Source organism: Heteronotia binoei, chromosome 10 (genome assembly GCF_032191835.1).
Source record: "Heteronotia binoei isolate CCM8104 ecotype False Entrance Well chromosome 10, APGP_CSIRO_Hbin_v1, whole genome shotgun sequence".
NCBI classification, from domain to species: Eukaryota; Metazoa; Chordata; class Lepidosauria; order Squamata; family Gekkonidae; genus Heteronotia; species Heteronotia binoei.
Window position 1 is genome coordinate 76,548,931 of NC_083232.1, and position 18,766 is coordinate 76,567,696.

Here is an 18,766-nt window from a genome sequence, read left to right on the forward strand (position 1 = left end):
AAGGCTCTGCAGGATCTTTTACAATTCTGCAGGGTCTGTAAGGCAGAGATGTTCCACCAGGCTTTTGACTGAAGATGGTGACAATTGCCAAGCTGACACCTCATTCTTCCACCCCTCTGAACTTTACACCCCACCCCTGATACAATGTCTAGCAATCTGGACCAGAAGAATATTACTAGGACACCATTGGGGTTTATAATCTGGTTTTAGCTTTATTGGTTTTATACGTATGTATCTATTGTGTTATTGATGAACGTCGTCCAGAGCCCAGTGTTATTTAATAAATAACAACAATGATAATTTTTATAATGGGAACATACCCTGGCAGCAGGTTGTCACGATCGGAATGGAAGGTGTTCATTCAATGGGATAAGCTGACAAGAGATAGGGTCAGCCCAACTTGTCTGCGAACCAGGCTTATCTTTGAGGATGCACGCAACTCACATTAAATGAATCGTCTGGTCTAAATACACTGGCGTCTCTAAAAATAACATTTCATTTTGAAATTATCATATTTTCAATTAAGCCTCTGCGGCCTATTACGAAACAAGAAACATGAACGTTAGCCACTAATGGCTCTGTCATGGCCAATTACATAAATGAAACCGACAAATGATATGAACTAGTTTCAAGTACAGTAACTTGCCACATCTACAGGAGGAAGAAAGAAAGGGGGGGGGGCAAAATGAAGGTTGATACATGCAGATTCTGGACTCGAAAACTTTGGTGTGTGACTTTCAAGTGTTCACCATGCTTCACCTATATTATCTTCCTATAACCCTCACAATGATCCTGTAAGAGCTTCAGAAATCTTTATTATTTGCCCACTATTGAGGACAGAGGGCTGCAAAAGGTGACTAAGCCATGTAAAACATTAATGGCAGCAACTGATTTATTTACAAAAATTATATGCCATCTTTCTGCCCTCATCATGTCTACCAAGCCAGCTTTTTTATCCATAGCTCTGTATCTTCTGATTCATAGCTCAGTATCTTAGCCACTAACCTGATCTGCTCTGATGACATGTTGAAGTGAGATTTTGACATAAGGAATTAAGATTTTGATCATCGTTGCTAGTCAGTGGGTGGAATCTATAAAAGTTCCCTTTCACTAAATTAGATCCTATAACTGACTCCCACCAAGTCTCCTTTCAACAAAGAAAGCCTTCTGGCAGAGGAAATCTTTCTTCATTGGGAAACAGGTCATAGTTTATTGGAGGAAGTTATTCTCTGTTAAGGAAAATGGGGTCAAAGGGGGTCAAAGCTTAGCAGAAGGCAGGTATAAGATCCAACTGGATATCACACTCATACTCTCATATTCCAATGAACATGACATTGGCTCACCAATCCCAGTATAATTTTGCCAAATGTATTGGTTAGCTATTGCTCTCTAGGACCCCGATAGATGTCCTTCTCAGCCCTGATGTTTGAGAGCCTTCTTTAATTGGGGATGCCAAGATCTGAATTGGGACCTTCTGCATGCAACGTGTGTTCTACTACCCAGTTATAGACTATCTGCTAGGGACTTCATATGCATTTTCTTTTGCTTGAGCCTAAAAAAGGAAAAGCAGTGAGCAGTTGGGAGACCACAGAATTAGACTAGTGGGCTGCATATGGCTGGATGAATTGCAAGTCACACAGGACTGCCCTTGAACAAGTCTAACTTGATAAGAGATGCTCCAGATTGAACCTGGGACCTGCATGCAGTCCACAAGCTCTCCAGCTGAATCATGGTCTCTCTCCTTCTCTTACTTCCGCAGTTATGAGTTATAAACCAAAAGAAATCTGTACAATATATGTTTCTGTCTAACGGCATAATTTCATTGGTAGATAAAGTTCAAATAATGACTTTACCATCCAGCATTGCTGTTTAGTAGTCTGTAATGGATACAACTTTCCCAGAAATCCTGTTGATGATTTAGCAGGAATGCTCTGATAATATACCTCTTCCCTGCTAATTTGTCTCTGGAGGTTCGTCTAGCTTAATTTCTCTATACAAAGCCAGATGTTTTGAATCAATTACAGACTTGTGTATAAAATGTTTAGCATGTGTTTCCCCTTTCCTGGTCTGCAGTTTAATCATTATCATCATCATCCATAGCAATCATGTAGACACCCCTCTTTTACTGTTGCCTTACTTCTTAGTAGCAGGGGCATCACTACTGGGGCTTAAGATGGCTTTGCAAAATTGAATGTCTTTATAATGAGCCTAAATCAAGGCAGACAAGCACTCAGAGAGCATCTTGGACTGCCCCATAGAGGCCAAGACACCTTGCCAAAATGTTTAGATGTTTCTCATAGACATACAAATGGTCACACCTATCAGCTGGAGGGATGTTACATTCCTCTGAAAAGATTCTAAAATGAAGAGAGATTCCCAACTATCTAAATGATTACCAGCACAATAACACAGTGATTATTGAATTTCATCGTAAATATCCTTGTACGTATCTTTAAAATAGCCTTTAAAACTTGCAGCAACCAGGAAGTGTTAAGCTTAAGAGGGCTTCTCTTCAGAGCTGTCTAATCGAGGAGCCTTAAATAGAGATGACACTGATCTGATGAAAAGTCAAGTGATCTCAGTGAACATGGGCTATGTTTACTATATCAGCTTTTTTGCTCCTCTGCTCTAAAGAGAGTAAGAGATTCAGCAGAATTAGTAGACGGATAGTGCCATCCTAAGAGCGCTTTCATGGGAGTAAGGCCCATTGAATAGACCTTAGTAGAATCAAGAGTGGGCGTGTTTAGGATTGCTCTGTAAAATAATATTAATTTTTTAATCTCTCTCTCTCTCGGCTTGACTTCGCGAACGAAGATTTAAGAAAGGTGCAATAGTCCATGTCTGCTGCAGGCTCGCTGGTGGGTGACAAGACCAATGTGGGACAGGCAGATCCGGCCACAGTGACTGCAGGGAAAAGTCTGATTTGGTGCTGTAGCAGTACGATTCTTCCTCAATCTCCTTTTGTCCTCAAGACCAGCTATGCATGCGTTCTCAAAGGAAGAGACAGCCTGGTGGATGGTGTGCCTCCATGCTTTGCGATCTGAGGCCAGGTCAGACCACTGGTGATGGTTAATGCAACAGGTACCAAGGGATTTCTTCAAGGAGTCCTTGTACCTCTTCTTTGGTGCCCCTCTATTTCAATGGCCGGTGGAAAGTTCACCATACAGGGCAATCTTGGGAAGGCGGTGGTTTTCCATCCTGGAGATATGCCCTGCCCAGCGCAGCTGTGTCTTCAACAGCAATGCCTCGATGCTTGTAACCTCCGCCCGCTTGAGGACTTCAGTGTTGGTCACAAAGTCACTCCAGTGGATGTTGAGGATGGTGCGAAGGCAGCACTGATGAAAGCGTTCGAGGAGTCGCAGGTGATGACGGTATAAAACCCACGATTCGGACCTGTAGATAAGGGTTGTCATCACAACCACTTTGTAAACATTGATCTTTGTGCCTTTTTTCAGATGCTTGTTGCTCCACACTTTTTAATGCAGTCGGCCGAATGCACGGTTTGCCTTTGCCAGCCTATTGTCAATCTCCTTGTCGATCTTGGCGTCTGAGGAGATGATGCACCCCAGGTAGCTGAACTGCTGGACTGTCTTCAAAACTGATTCACCCACAGTGATGCAAGGAGGGTGATAACCGTCCTGGGGTGCAGGCTGGTGGAGAACTTTTGTCTTTTTCAGACTAACTTCTAGGCCGAATAGCTTGGCAGCCTCTGCAAAGCAGGACGTCATATGCTGCAGAGCTGATACCGAGTGGGAGACGAGTGCAGCATCATCAGCAAACAGTAGCTCTCGGATGAGTTTTTCCATTGCCTTGGAGTGGGCCTTTAGTCCCCTCAGGTTGAACAGGCTGCCATCAATGCGATAGCAGACGTAGACACCATCGTCATCATCTAAATCTACAGCGGCTCTTTGAAGCATCATGCTAAAGAAGATTGTAAAGAGAGCTGGCGCGAGAACGCAGCCTTGCTTTACACCTGTGCCTATTGGGAAGGGCTCCGAGAGGTTGTTGCAGTGTCTGACTTGGCCTCACTGGTCTTCATGTAGCTGGATGACCATACTGAGGAACCTTGGGGGACATCATAAATGTTCCAAGATTTGCCACAGGCCGTTCCTGCTAATGGTATCAAAAGCTTTGGTAAGGTCGACAAAAGTCCCATATAGACCCTTGTTCTGTTCCCTGCATTTCTCTTGGAACTGTCTGAGAACAAATACCATGTCGGTGGTGCTCCTGTTAGCTCTGAAGCCACACTGGCTCTCTGGGAAGAGTTCTGCAATGGTGGGCACCAGTCTGTTCAGGAGTATTCCAGCAAGGATTTTGCCTGCGATGGAGAGCAGGGTTACCCCCCGGTAGTTGGAGCAGTCTGACTTTTCCCCTTTGTTTTTATGTAGAGTAATGATGATTGCATCGCGAAAGTCCTGTGGTAGTTTGCCTTGTTCCCAGCAGGTGACAAGTACTTTGTGAAGTGTGCTATGTAGTACTACGCCCCCATGCTTCAAGATCTCTGGTGGGATTCCATCAACTCCCGCTGCCTTGCCACTTTTCAGTTGCTTGATGGCTTTAACAGTCTCTTCTAGGGTGGGGATCTCATCCAACTCTGTTTTCACTGGTTGAAGTGGGGTGAGGTGGATTGCTGAATCTTGAACTACGCGATTGGCACTGAAGAGGGACGGTGGCTCAGTGGTAGAGCATCTGCTTGGGAAGCAGAAGGTCCCAGGTTCAATCCCTGGCATCTCCAAAAAAAGGGTCCAGGCAAATAGGTGTGAAAAACCTCAGCTTGAGACCCTGGAGAGCCGCTGCCAGTCTGAGAAGACAATACTGACTTTGATGGACCGAGGGTCTGATTCAGTATAAGGCAGCTTCATATGTTCATATGTTCAAGAGAACCTGAAAATACTCCGACCACTGGTTCAGTATGGATGCCTTGTCTGTGAGGAGCACTTAGCCATCTGCACTACGCAAGGGACCATATACTGCCTTCAGGGCTTCGTAGAACCCTCTTAAATCACCAGTGTCTGCACACAGCTGGGTTCTCTCTGCAAGCTTGGTCCACCACTCGTTCTGAATGTCTCGAAGCTTGCGCTGGAAGTTGCTACATACAACGCAAAAGGTTGCTTTTTTCCCGGGACAGGAGGTCTGAGCAAGATGTGCTTGGTAGGCAGATCTCTTTTTCGCCAGTAATTCTTGAATCTCTTGATTGTTTTCGTCGAACCAGTCCTTGTTCTTCCTTGTAAAGAACCTGAGGACTTCTTCAGAGGTCAACAGGATGGTAGTTTTTAGGTGTTCCCAGAGTGCTTCTGGAGAAGGATCTGTGAGGCAACTGGGGTCCTCAATTCTTGTCTGGAGTTTTGCCTGGAAGGCAGCTTTAACTTCGGCTGACTGAAGGCTGCCAACCTGAAACTTCCTCCGGGGGATACCGCCTCTCCTAGGTGTAGATTTACTTGAGCGCCGGGACCTCGCAACAGTGATCCACGCAACGGTCACCTCAAGACTAGACTACTGTAATGCCCTCTACTTGGGGCTACCTCTGTGCCGGACCCGGAGATTGCAGCTAGTGCAGAACGCGGCGGCCAGGCTGTTGTTGGGACTCCCAAAACGGGAACATATACAGCCGGGGCTACGTGAACTGCACTGGCTGCCGATTATATACCGGGTCCAGTACAAAGTGTTGGTCGTTACCTTTAAAGCCTTATATGGCCGAGGACCTGTCTACCTGAGGGACCGTCTTTCCCCATACGAACCCCAGAGAGCACTGAGGTCAACCGGGAAAAACCTAATGACTGCCCCTGGGCCGAAGGAAATTAAATATCAGAGTACCAGAGCACGGGCCTTTTCGATCGCGGCCCCTACCCTGTGGAACCGACTCCCAGAGGAGGTGCGGGCCCTGCGGAACCTTGAACAGTTCCGCAGGGCCTGCAAGACCACCCTTTTTAAATTAGCATACTCGGACTGCTAGGAAAACGGTAACCAAGGGTCCGCCAATGCGGTCTAAAGATCTATACCGCATCACAACTGTATTACTGGATTGGTTTTAAGTTAATATTTTAATGTTTTATTGCTCTATATTGTAATTTTAAGGTTTTACTTGTTATTGTATGATTGTAGAATGTTGTTAGCCGCCCTGAGCCTGCCGTGGTGGGGGAGGGCGGGATATAAATGAAATAAATAAATAAATAGATTTAAAGTGAAGACGGAGATTGCAGCGTACAAGACGATGATCCGTATGACATTCTGCACTGGGCATTACTCGGGTGTGTAAGACATCTCGAAGGTCTCTCTGGTGCACCAGAATGTAATCAATAAGGTGCCAATGCTTGGACCGTGGGTGCATCCAGGTTGTCTTCAAACTGTTCTTCTGCTGGAAGATAGTGTTGGTAATGGTGAGCTGATGCTCCGTGCAGAATTCTAGCAGGAGGCGCCCGTTATCATTGCAGTTGCCAATGCCGTGTTTGCCAAGTACTCCTTTTCAGGCTTCCGAGTCTTTACCTACTCTGGCATTGAAGTCACCAAGGATGATCACCTTGTCCTCTGTAGGGGTCTTCCATATGAGGTTACGTAGATCAGCATAGAACTTGATCTTTTCTGCAGGATCTGCTTGAAGAGTTGGGGCGTACACACTGAAGAGTGTTGCATGCTGCTTGTTTTGAAGTGGGAGATGCATAGACATAATGCGATCTGAGTGACCTGTGGCAGGTTTTCGAGTTTGGAGGCAATGGAGTTCCTGACCATGAAGCCAACGCCAGAAAGGCGGCTCTCAGCCTTTGACTTACCCAACCAGTAGAGGGTATAGCCAGCACCGTGTTCTTGAAGACTACCTTCCTCAGGGAAATGGACCTCACTGAGAGCTGCTATGTCGATATTCAACCTGAGAAGTTCGTGAGCAACTAGAGCAGAGCATCGTTCAGGGCGACCACTGTCTACTGTGTCGAGCATGGTTCTGAAGTTCCAACATGCAGGCTTTAGTCTTTGCACACTTTGTGAGGCAGGTGCATGCCTTTTCTTTGTTGTTATTTTTCGACCGCAAGTAAGGATGCCCGTTGACCACGGCTAGCCAACTGGGGGGGGGAGAGGAGACGAGCTTTGTTTAGGCCACCTTTTCTAGGCCCCTCTCCATACGGAGCAAGCAGTGCTGTCCCTAAATAAGGCTGCTTGGTCATTCAGGGTGCTGCCGAAAAATGCTTTCGTCTCTGGGTCAGCATCAGGCGACCAATACCCTGAACCGCCTACATGCAGGATCGGGACTGCGGCTTCCAATGGCATCTTCCACCTGCCGTTTTGCCCCTTGCCCATTGCTGCAGGACTTGGTATGTTGTGGGTTGTGGATGTGGATACCCTTCAGGCCTGCGGAGAGGAATTTTTAGGTGAAGTGCAGTGTGCGCATTACTGGCTCCACCCTTTCACCATGGGGTCATCTGCCATGGCCCAGTAAGCCAGGACGCCGGCAGCGAGTCCTCCAGGTGGTAGATGTTACATTAACAAGCTCTGTCTGCCCGGGCTTGATGTTGGAGTTTTCCTTCTCTTGGCTGGCGAGGTTGGTGAGCCCAACCTGCCCATCCGGTTATACCGCCGGACATTCGGTCGCACCATGACGTGGCAATCTCTGTGAAAATGGGGGGGACCAGCGAGAAGGTGTTGCCACGGATGCAGTAATGTAGGAGAGGCCATTGCAGTGACCATCTGCCAGGCATAGCCAGTGACCACGCAGCGTTCACTACACCGGGAAAGGAGAGGCGATGTATTGCGCATGCACTTTCCCTGGGGGGGCAGGACACCCAGAGGGAGCCCACCCTGCCCCCACCCCCCTAATTTTTACAACACACAAAGCAAATGATATAATGAAATCTTTTTACATAGCAACTGGAGTTGACTTTCCAATTTTTACTAAGCTACTAATGATCAATATTACACTCTTTAAAGGTTCAAAAATAACAAATCTCCAGTCAAATAGCAGAATGTAACTGGTCACAGAATTCAACTTCTCAAGAATGTCTGGTTCATTTTTAATAAGAGCAAAAATCTAAGCCATTAGGACTGCAATGGCATGCTTGAGATGCCTGTGAAATCTCAGAGTTGCCGAATAAGGATTTCAGTGGTCAGAGGGCAGGACTTCAACACCTCTGTGCTCTGTATCCTTCTCCATAACCTGCATGATCAATAAACAAGATTTTTTTTTATAGGTCACCGAATGCAGCCCTTCTTGTCATGGAATTTAGATTAACCCTGTACAGGATTGATTTTGATTTCAGGCAGAGTACAAGCAGTCCTGCCTTAGGCACTCAGAGCAAAACTGTTTCTAGTGTTGTGCAAAGACTAATCAAGGCATGGCCTCTTTTGCTCTCTGTTTCCCTGCTGCTAAGAATGAGTTCCATCAATGGACAATGAATCTTTTAGGGTCTATTCACACAACCCTTAGGGTGCAGAAAAAGAGCTGGAGGAGCTCAAAGGCGGTGACCCCCACTCACTATTCGTTGCATTTGAATTTTTAATGTATCACCACCACAGATTTCAGGTTTTCACGGCTGGTAACATCATTAGGGTTTGTAGAATCTTTCGGGCTCAAGTGCCGTGTTCTACTGGAGAAAGTACTACTGGAGACGTTTCGTTCTCTGCAGCTGAAACGTCTGGAAGAAAAACTTTCTCCAGTAGAACACGGCACTTGAGCCCGAAAGATTCTACAAACCTATCACCACCACATTTGTTCATTTAAAACACAAGCACACACAGCCCTTTCAACTTGCCAAATAGCTCCCTTCATGGAAGGAAAGGCCTCAGCAGGGCATCTAAGGTCATAGGTAGGTCCATATGGATAGATGTGGCCCTAAAGCCGCAGGGCCTGCAAAACAACACTATTTAGAATGGCCTTCAACCAAAATGTGTAGATGCCCAACACCACTGAAGAATGGCATGATGTTAGCACCAAACTGTTGTTTTAAAATTGCACTAATAATTTTAAATTGTAACCTGTTTTAACTCTTAACGGACTTGTGATTGTGATTGTTTTTACTATTTTATTGTTGACATGTTGTTAGCTGCCCTGAGCCTGCTTCGGCGGAGAGGACGGTATATAAATGTGAAAAAATAAATAAAAATAAAGGTACCACAGTCCTTAGTCATTTAGGATTTTAAAGACCATCTCACCACCATTTAGAATTCCACTTGAAGGCAAATTGGCAGAAGCCAAAATTAAATATTCCTCATGGTAGGGACCCATGTTGCAATTCTCATAGCCCATTTTGGTTTCTCTACACTTTTTGTAGGCAGCCACATACAGAGCATGTAACAGTAATCCAACCTAGCCATTAAGCATATGTAACTGATCTCTCCAGAAGGGACTGAAGTTGGCAGAAAGCACTCCAGCTGCCTCAAATCCAGGTGAATTCCCAAGATCCAGGAGAACTCCCAAGCCACAAGCTTGATCTTTCAAGGGGTGTGCCACCCCCCGCCCCCCAAAAAAACAGGTTGTACACCTGCTCCCTGCCAACAGTACCTGTATTGTCTGGATTAATGTTTAGTTTGTTTGCTCCTATCCAGGTCCTTAGTGGCTCCAGACTGGCTCAGAATTCCCCAGTATCCGATGGAAAGTAGGGCCGGGGGAGGGGAGAAGAGAGCTCTATTCCTAAAGCCACCAAACGCAGTATCCAGATAGACATATGAGCAGACCTTTAGAATGAATAAAACAACCAATTGGCAGAATGGCTTGCCCATGAAAGTCAGGAAAATTCCCACTCTCTTGGCTTTCTTCAAAATATGGGGAAAGTGTACTATTCAAGAAGGCTTTTCTGTGTAAGTAATACAGTTGCACTGTCAGGGCCAGCCCTACACTGTCTGGCACCCTAGGCAAGGCTAACTTCTGGTGTCCCCCCAGTATTGATAATTTCACCAAATCACATGGGGGGCTCCCAGTTTGGTGCCCCCAGAAGGCCAGTGCCCTAGGCAATCACCTATTTTGCCTAATGGCAGGATTGGCCCTGTGCATTGTCTCTCTCTCTCTCTCTCGGCTTGGCTTCGCGAACGAAGATTTAAGAAGGGTGCAATAGTCCACGTCTGCTGCAGGCTCGCTGGTGGCTGACAAGACCAATGCGGGACAGGCAGGTCCGGCCACAGTGGCTGCAGGGAAAAGTCTGATTTAGGGTTGGTGCTGTAGCAGTGCGATTCTTCCTCAATCTCCTTTTGTCCTCAAGACCAGCTATGCGTGCGTTCTCAAAGGAAGAGACAGCCTGGTGGATGGTGTGTCTCCATGCTTTGCGATCTGAGGCTAGGTCAGACCACGGTGATGGTTGATGCGACAGGTGCCAAGGGATTTCTTCAAGGAGTCCTTGTACCTCTTCTTTGGTGCCCCTCTATTTCGATGGCCAGTGGAGAGTTCGCCATACAGGGCAATCTTGGGAAGGCGGTGGTTTTCCATCCTAGAAATATGCCCTGCCCAGCGCAGCTGCGTCTTCAACAGCAGTGCCTCGATACTGGTAACCTCCGCCCGCTTGAGGACTTCAGTGTTGGTCACAAAGTCACTCCAGTGGATGTTGAGGATGGTGCGAAGGCAGCGCTGATGAAAGCGCTCGAGGAGTCGCAGGTGATGACGGTATAAAACCCACAATTCGGAGCCGTAGATGAGGGTTGTCATCACAACCGCTTTGTAAACATTGATCTTTGTGCCTTTTTTCAGATGCTTGTTGCTCCACACTCTTTTGTGCAGTCGGCCAAATGCACGGTTTGCCTTTGCCAGCCTGTTGTCAATCTCCTTATCGATCTTGGCATCTGAGGAGATGATGCACCCCAGGTAGCTGAACTGCTGGACTGTTTTCAGAACTGATTCACCCACAGTGATGCAGGGAGGGTGATAATCTTCCTGGGATGCAGGCTGGTGGAGAACTTCTGTCTTCTTCAGACTAACTTCTAGGCCGAATAGCTTGGCAGCCTCTGCAAAGCAGGACGTCATATGCTGCAGAGCTGATACCGAGTGGGAGACGAGTGCAGCATCATCAGCAAACAGTAGCTCTCGGATGAGTTTTTCTATCGTCTTGGAGTGGGCCTTTAGTCCCCTCAGGTTGAACAGGCTGCCATCGGTGCAATAGCGGATGTAGACACCATCGTCATCAGCTAGATCTACTGCGGCTCTTTGAAGCATCATGCTAAAGAAGATCGTAAAGAGAGTTGGCGCGAGAACGCAGCCTTGCTTTACACCTGTGCCTATTGGGAAGGGCTCCGAGAGGTCGTTGCAGTGTCTGACTTGGCCTCGCTGGTCTTCGTGTAGCTGGATGATCATGCTGAGGAACCTTGGGGGACATCCTAAACGTTCCAAGATTTGCCACAGGCCTTTCCTGCTAACGGTATCGAAGGCTTTGGTAAGGTCGACAAAAGTCACATACAGAGCCTTGTTCTGTTCCCTGCATTTCTCTTGGAGCTGCCTGAGAACAAATACCATGTCGGTGGTGCTCCTGTTAGCTCTGAAGCCGCACTGGCTCTCTGGGAGGAGTTCTTCTGCAATAATGGGCACCAGTCTGTTCAGGAGTATTCTGGCAAGGATTTTGCCTGCGATGGAGAGCAGGGTTATCCCCCGGTAGTTGGAGCAGTCTGACTTTTCCCCTTTGTTCTTGTATAGGGTGATGATGATTGCATCGCGAAAGTCCTGTGGTAATTTGCCTTGTTCCCAGCAGGTGACAAGTACTTTGTGAAGTGAGCTATGTAGTACTGTGCCCCCATGCTTCCAGATCTCTGGTGGAATTCCATCAACTCCTGCTGCCTTGCCACTTTTCAGTTGCTTGATGGCTTTAACAGTCTCTTCTAGGGTGGGGATCTCATCCAACTCTGTTTTCACTGGTTGAAGTGGGGTGAGGTGAATTGCTGAATCTTGAACTACGCGGTTGGCACTGAAGAGAACCTGAAAATACTCTGACCACCGATTCAGTATGGATGCCTTGTCTGTGAGGAGCACTTGGCCGTCTGCACTATGCAAGGGACTCTGAGCCTGATATGATGGACCATATACTGCCTTCAGGGCTTCGTAGAACCATCTTAAATCACCAGTGTCTGCACACAGCTGGGTTCTCTCTGCAAGCTTGGTCCACCAATCGTTCTGAATGTCTTGAAGCTTGCGCTGGAGGTTGCTACATGCAGTGCGAAAGGTTGCTTTTTTCCCAGGACAGGAGGGCTGAGCAAGATGTGCTTGGTAGGCAGATCTCTTTTTCGCCAGTAAATCTTGGATCTCTTGATTGTTCTCATCAAACCAGTCCTTGTTCTTCCTTGTGGAGAACCCGAGGACTTCTTCAGAAATCTGCAGGACGGTAGTTTTTAGGTGTCCCCAGAGTGCTTCTGGAGAAGGGTCTGTGGGGCAACTGAGGTCCTCAATTCTTGACTGGAGTTTTGCCTGGAAGGCAGCTTTAACTTCGGCTGACTGGAGACTGCCAACCTGAAACTTCCTCCGAGGGATACCTCCTCTCCTGGGTGTGGGTTTAAAGTGAAGACGGAGATTGCAGTGTAGAAGACGATGATCCGTATGACATTCCGCACTGGGCATTACTCGGGTGTGTAAGACATCTCGAAGGTCTCTCTGGCGCACCAGAATGTAGTCGATAAGGTGCCAGTGCTTGGACCGTGGGTGCATCCAGGTTGTCTTCAAACTGTTCTTCTGCTGGAAGATAGTGTTGGTGATGGTGAGCTGGTGCTCCATGCAGAATTCTAGCAGGAGGTGCCCGTTGTCATTGCAGTTGCCAATGCCGTGTTTGCCAAGTACTCCTTTCCAGGCTTCCGAGTCTTTACCTACTCTGGCATTGAAGTCGCCAAGGATGATCACCTTGTCCTCTGTAGGGGTCTTCCGTACGAGGTTGTGTAGATCAGCATAGAACTTGTTCTTTTCTGCAGGATCTGCTTGAAGGGTTGGGGCATACACACTGAAGAGTGTTGCATGCTGCTTGTTTTGAAGTGGGAGGCGCATGGACATGATGCGATCTGAGTGACCTGTTGGCAGTTTTTCGAGTTTGGAGGCAATGGAGTTCCTGACCATGAAGCCAACGCCAGAAAGGCGGCTCTCAGCCTTTGACTTACCCGACCAGTAGAGGGTATAGCCAGCACCATGTTCTTGAAGACTACCTTCCTCAGGGAAACAGACCTCACTGAGAGCTGCTATGTCGATATTCAACCTGAGAAGTTCGTGGGCAACTAGAGCAGAGCGTCATTCAGGGCGACCACTGTCTACTGTGTCAAGCATGGTTCTGATGTTCCAACACGCAACCTTTAGTTTTTGCACACTTTGTGAGGCAGGTGCATGCCTTTTCTTTGTTGTTATTTTTTGACCGCAAGTAAGGATGCCCGTTGACCGCGGCTAGCCAACTGGGGTGGAGGAGACGAGCATTGTACAGAATGGTTTACACACTTACCTGGATAAATGATTAGGGACTGTAGTCTATAGTGCTGTGTATAGCTTACTATACGTAATTTCTCCGCTGTTCAATGTGTCAAGTGTCGTGTTAGTACTTATGCTATGCTTCAGTTCTTTCAGGTGGTTCCAGACTTCTAAAATCCTAATGCACTGGTTGTGGAATGTTCCATTTTGTCAATTGTACTGACTCACTATTTGCAACCTGCCTTGAGTTCCTATGACAAAGGTAGACTACAAATAATGCAAATAAATAAATAAATAAGAAAATTCACTTTTCCCATATTCCATTTCCTATGATGTGTCTGGGTCATAAAACCTTTGGAGCAAATCAGCAAGTGGAGATCAGTGCGGCCAGCCCCCAATTACATTTTCACCATGTTTTGACTCTAGTGCTTAGAAACCTGTACATATGTTCATGTATATATCCACCAGCAGAGGACACACTTTATGCATCTGAAAGCTTATGCAACTGGACTCTCATCTACTCTTGTTTGCAGACTTTTCCTATATTCTGTTCCGCTGCAGATTAAAAAAAAGCACATATTTTTGTTATCGGCTCATTGTACCATCAGCATTATAGTGGTCAGCTAATTAATGCTGCTTGTACTAAAAAGCCACACACAGTTCCCAAGCTTGTTCCCCCCACCACCACTCTCATTAGAATTCTTTTTCAAGGAGAGTGATTAATATTTGCAAAGGTGAGTCAAACTGCCAAGCCCAGATAAAGCATCAGTCGAAATATATTGATAGTAAATTGGACATCCAATAAAGGGGGGGTTAAGAGATTGAGTTTTTAAAATAGCAGGATAAGCAACAAGCATTAGGTATTAATGGAGCTTATGCAAGACCTCAGCTTCAGAGTGGAAGAGAAGGGAAGCCAGTGAATGAAAAGTGACTAACGGCTAAAAGACTATGCGCCACTTAGTGATTCGCTCAACTTTGGGGGAGAAGAGAGATTTAGAATGACAGCTTCTTGCTAATGAGGTTTCCAACTCAGGAAACAGATTAACCTTTTGGAGGCAAGTTTCCCGCCATCGTTGGTGTCACTCTCAATTGTATTTTCATTAGAAGAGTTCTGAAAGGTTACCTTCATCATTACAGCTGAGCAAATAATTTGCAACGAATAATGTTTTCAGTGACGTGCGGGCTTCTGAAGGTGTCAAGCAAATTTGAATCCCTCTCTGATTCCAACACGCGATAAACAGTCCTGGCACAAAGGCTTAGGTAGCCAGAGGGAGGGAAGTAAAATTTACAGCAGAAGTTGCACATTTTAGGTATTACAAGATGAAGTGGGTGTTCAGATACACACTTTGGTGGGATTGCAGGCACCAAATCTGAAGCAAATTGTTCCAATGACAGTTTCTAGAATGGTAGTTGTGCCATGTGAAAGATGATCCAATTGAACCACTTCATCAAACTCCAGTCAATGAAAGCTTACTGTCTGAAAATCTGACTGCCTTTCAGGTGGGACTGGTTTTCTTTTTGTTTTTATAGTCTCATAGCTGAAAATCTGACTTGCAAAATATAAGTGGATGTTGCCTCTGACACAATGCTTAAAATGTAGCATCTTTATGCAGGAAATCTTATTTCTCCTCTTCTGCAGAAGAAAACCACTGTACTGGAAGCTGGAAGCTGCCATGACCCTCTAAAAATATATTTCTGCTGTTCAAAATGGGAACATGTCTTTCTCCCAACTGGGGACAATAACAGCTCTGGGACAATTTCTACTACACAGTCCCAGCACCACACTATCTAGCCACACTATTCTTCCTTTGTGGCTGCTTTTTATTAACAAATGTTTGGAGCAACTGATCACAAATTCCTGATTCATTGAAGAAGCTAATAACAGCTTCAGAAGCCGAGTTTCAAGTAGTGAAACCAAGATTTTAAATATTAGAACAACAGATGGGGAAGCATGAGGAATCTTGGGTGGGATGCAGAGCTGCCCAGATTGAAATCTGTGAGCAAATTTTGGCCCAAGGCCTTTTTGTTGTTACTTTTCAACAGTTGTGGACACTGACAACAAAAGATCTAAGTCTGTTAGAGCTTGCTAACAGTTGCCATTCTAAGCAGAGTTATGCCCTTCTAAATGCTCCTGAAGTCAAATGGTTTTAGAAGCACATAACTTGGTCATGGAGGTTCTCACATTGCTATCATTTTACAGAATGTGCAAAATGGAACTATTCAGGAGGACATTTCTATAAAGATCTTGTTGTAGTTTTAGTGCCAGTGAAGATTTTCTGGGTAAGTTTTATCATATTTTACCATAATTATTGCTTTTATTATATTGTTGGCCTTTTGTTTGTTTGGGTTTTTTCTGTAATCTGCTTTGAGTCTCTGTGCAAAAGGCAGACTATAAATGAGGTAAGGAAATTAATAAATCACTGTAATTGTTTATGATTCTCTCTTGATCATGACTTGAACACATTCACTGATCTGTCAAGTATGTTTCATCCTGCCCTTCCTCCAAGGCAGGGCCGGCTCTGCCACTAGGCAAACTAGGTGATTGCCTAGGGCTCCAGCCTTCTGGGGACACCAAATTGAGTGCCCCCATATGACTTGGTGACATTATCAGTGTGTGGGGGGGGGGGGAATCAGAAGTTAGCCTTGCCTAGGGTGCCAGACAGTCTAGGGCTGGCCCTGCTCCAAGGTGCTCAGGGCAGCATACAGAGTTCTTCCCTTCCCTGCTTTCTCCTGATAATTCCGTGATGTAGGTTAGGCTGAGAAAGTGTGATTAGCCAAAATGAGCTTCGTGGTAGATATGAACCCAGGCCTCCCAGATGTTAGTCCAGGACTTTGGCTACTACACTGTACTGGTTATATGGTTAACTTCCCTGACTAGAAAAGCTCCATTATTACTGTAAAAGAATCCTCTGCTTAGGTAGAACTGCCTATGGTTGTGAATAGGACTGAAATTTTTATTTTTTTCCAAAAGTTAGCAACTCTAACAAGTGCAGAAGAGGCATATGCGTGTGGGTGGAAAAGACAACCTGAATCTCCTCTCACAACGGTTTAGCCATAATACATAGTGATTCTGTTATACTTTTCACATAGAATTATTTGGAACCCCAGTGAAACATTTTGTTGCCTTGGCCAATGTGATGTACTATGACATTTTATGCCATCAGTGTGAGGGTAGCTGAAGTCACCCATTATTACACAAGTTTCTCCTCTGGATGCCGTTTTTATTTCTTTCTCCATTTTAAGATAACTCTAAGAGCTTGGGCTGTGTCGGAGATAGTTCATGCCCTGAATAAATTATTATTCAGGCTTGTTATTTCCACTCATTGCGATTTGGAAGGGAGGCTATTATTTTTATTTTTGTTCCATTTTATTGGCCATAGTGGCCTCTTTAACAGAGCAACACCGTTGGTCTGTACTGAATAAAAATAGCTTGCTGGTGAAAGGTTCCAGTAAGCCCCCAAAATCCAGAGAGATATCCAGCAGAGAAGAGCATCATACACTTGCCCAGTTATAAATTATTGCCATTTGTGACACTTTCTTTTGGAAGTATTTTAAAGGCAATTTTAGAAGTATTGCCTGATATAACTATTTAGAACATCTCACAAAATCTTCACCTAAACTATAGCTTGCATTCCCATTTTACCTGCAGCAGACATAGCCCTGCTCATCTGAGGAGATTTAGCAACCCCTTTGACACAAGAACAATTGGGCCCCCTCCCGACCGCGCCGCTAATCAACGGCATGGGGCGGGGGCCGTGTTTGCCTCCCCTGATGGAGAGGAGGCAAACGGAGCTTCTGCTCATCTGGGGATCCTGCGGGGGCGTGGCTGGAAGCTTTATTAGCCCAGCCTCGCCCTGACTGGCGCAGTTTCGTGCGCTCTCAGTCGGGGTGAGGACGCATTCGTCGACGCTCCTCATTTAGGCTGGGCAGCTGGTCGGCAGTTTGTGTGGGGTGCTTGGGCCTGGGAGGAATTAGCGGGGGTAGTGCAGCGGAGCGTCATTTGGCCCACTCCTTTCTGCCCCCCTCCCTTTATTTTTGAGCGATGGTTTGCTGGGTGGAGGGAGTGGAGTTTCTTCCCTTCCCTCCCCCTCCGTCCCTTTTATTTAGGTTGGTGCTCTGGGGGGTGTGGGTCTCTGCCAGTTGCCCCCCCTCCCGTTTGCAGTCGGGCGACGGTGTATGGGCCTGTGTGTGTGGTGGGTGTGGGCCTTTGTCAGTGCCCCCCGTCCCGTTTGGTAGTCGGGCGATGGCAAGCGGGCCTGTGTCAGTTGCTCCCCTCCGCCCCTCTTATCAGCCGGATGGGGGTACGCAGGTCAGGGTGCCTGGTGAATGGGGGGCTTGGCTATTGCCCCCCCTCCCAGCACAGGGATTGGAACTGAGCCAAATTCACAGGTTCAAGCCTCCCCCCCCCTTTAAGGTTGTAGGTCACTGGTGAGTACCCTTGGTTTTTCCCTGTTTCATGGGATGTGGCGGTATTGAACGGCAGCTGGGCTGTACGGCTCTCTGCTGGGATGTCCACTATAGGGTTCCTTCCTCTGTCTGGGCTGTCCCTGGGTGGGGACCTGGGCAGTGGAGGGTAAACCCGGACTTTGCCGGCCTGGCATTAGCCAGTACAAACTGGCTATTGCTGGGGGCTGGGTGGCTCGCCCTTTTTGGTCAGGGAAGGGTCTGGGGTTTCCCTTGGCCTGTCCAGCAGTTTAGGTTGCCCCATGCCGTGGTTGTTCAATAAAGTTGCCCTGTTTGTTTATCCAATACAAAGTGTTTGTCTCGTTATTCCGACTGGGGGGGCAAAAGAGAACCCAGGTTAGACCCAGACTAATGACCCATTTGTCACACAGTGGCCAAAATATCTAGGTGCTATCAGGAGATCCACCAGTGGGGCCAGGACACTAGGACACTGTTGGACACCAGTGGGGCCAGGACACTGTTGCCCCCCCCCAAGCACCAAGAATACAGAGCATCACTTGCCCCGGACAGAGTTCTATTTATACCTTGTGGCTAGAAACAACTGATGGATCTCTGCTCCATATGTTTATCCAATCTCGTCTTGAAGCCATCTGTGCTTGTAGCCACCACTACTTCCTGTGGCAGTGAATATCACATGTTAATTATGCTTTGGGGGAAGAAGTACTTCCTGTTATCTGTTCTAACTCTGCTGCTCATTAATTTCATTGAGTGCCCATGAGTTCTTGTATTGTGTGAAAAAGAGAAAAGTACTTTTTTCTCTACCTTCTCTTTGACATGCATAATTTTGTAAACCTCTATCATGTCACCTCTCAATCAGCATTTCTCCAAGCTAAAAAATTCTAATCTCTTTAACTATCTTCATAGGGAAGGTGTTCCATCTCCTTAATCATTTTAGTTGCCCTTTCCTGCACCCTTTCCAATGCTAGAATATCTTTTCTGAGGGATGATGACCAGAACTCTCCACAG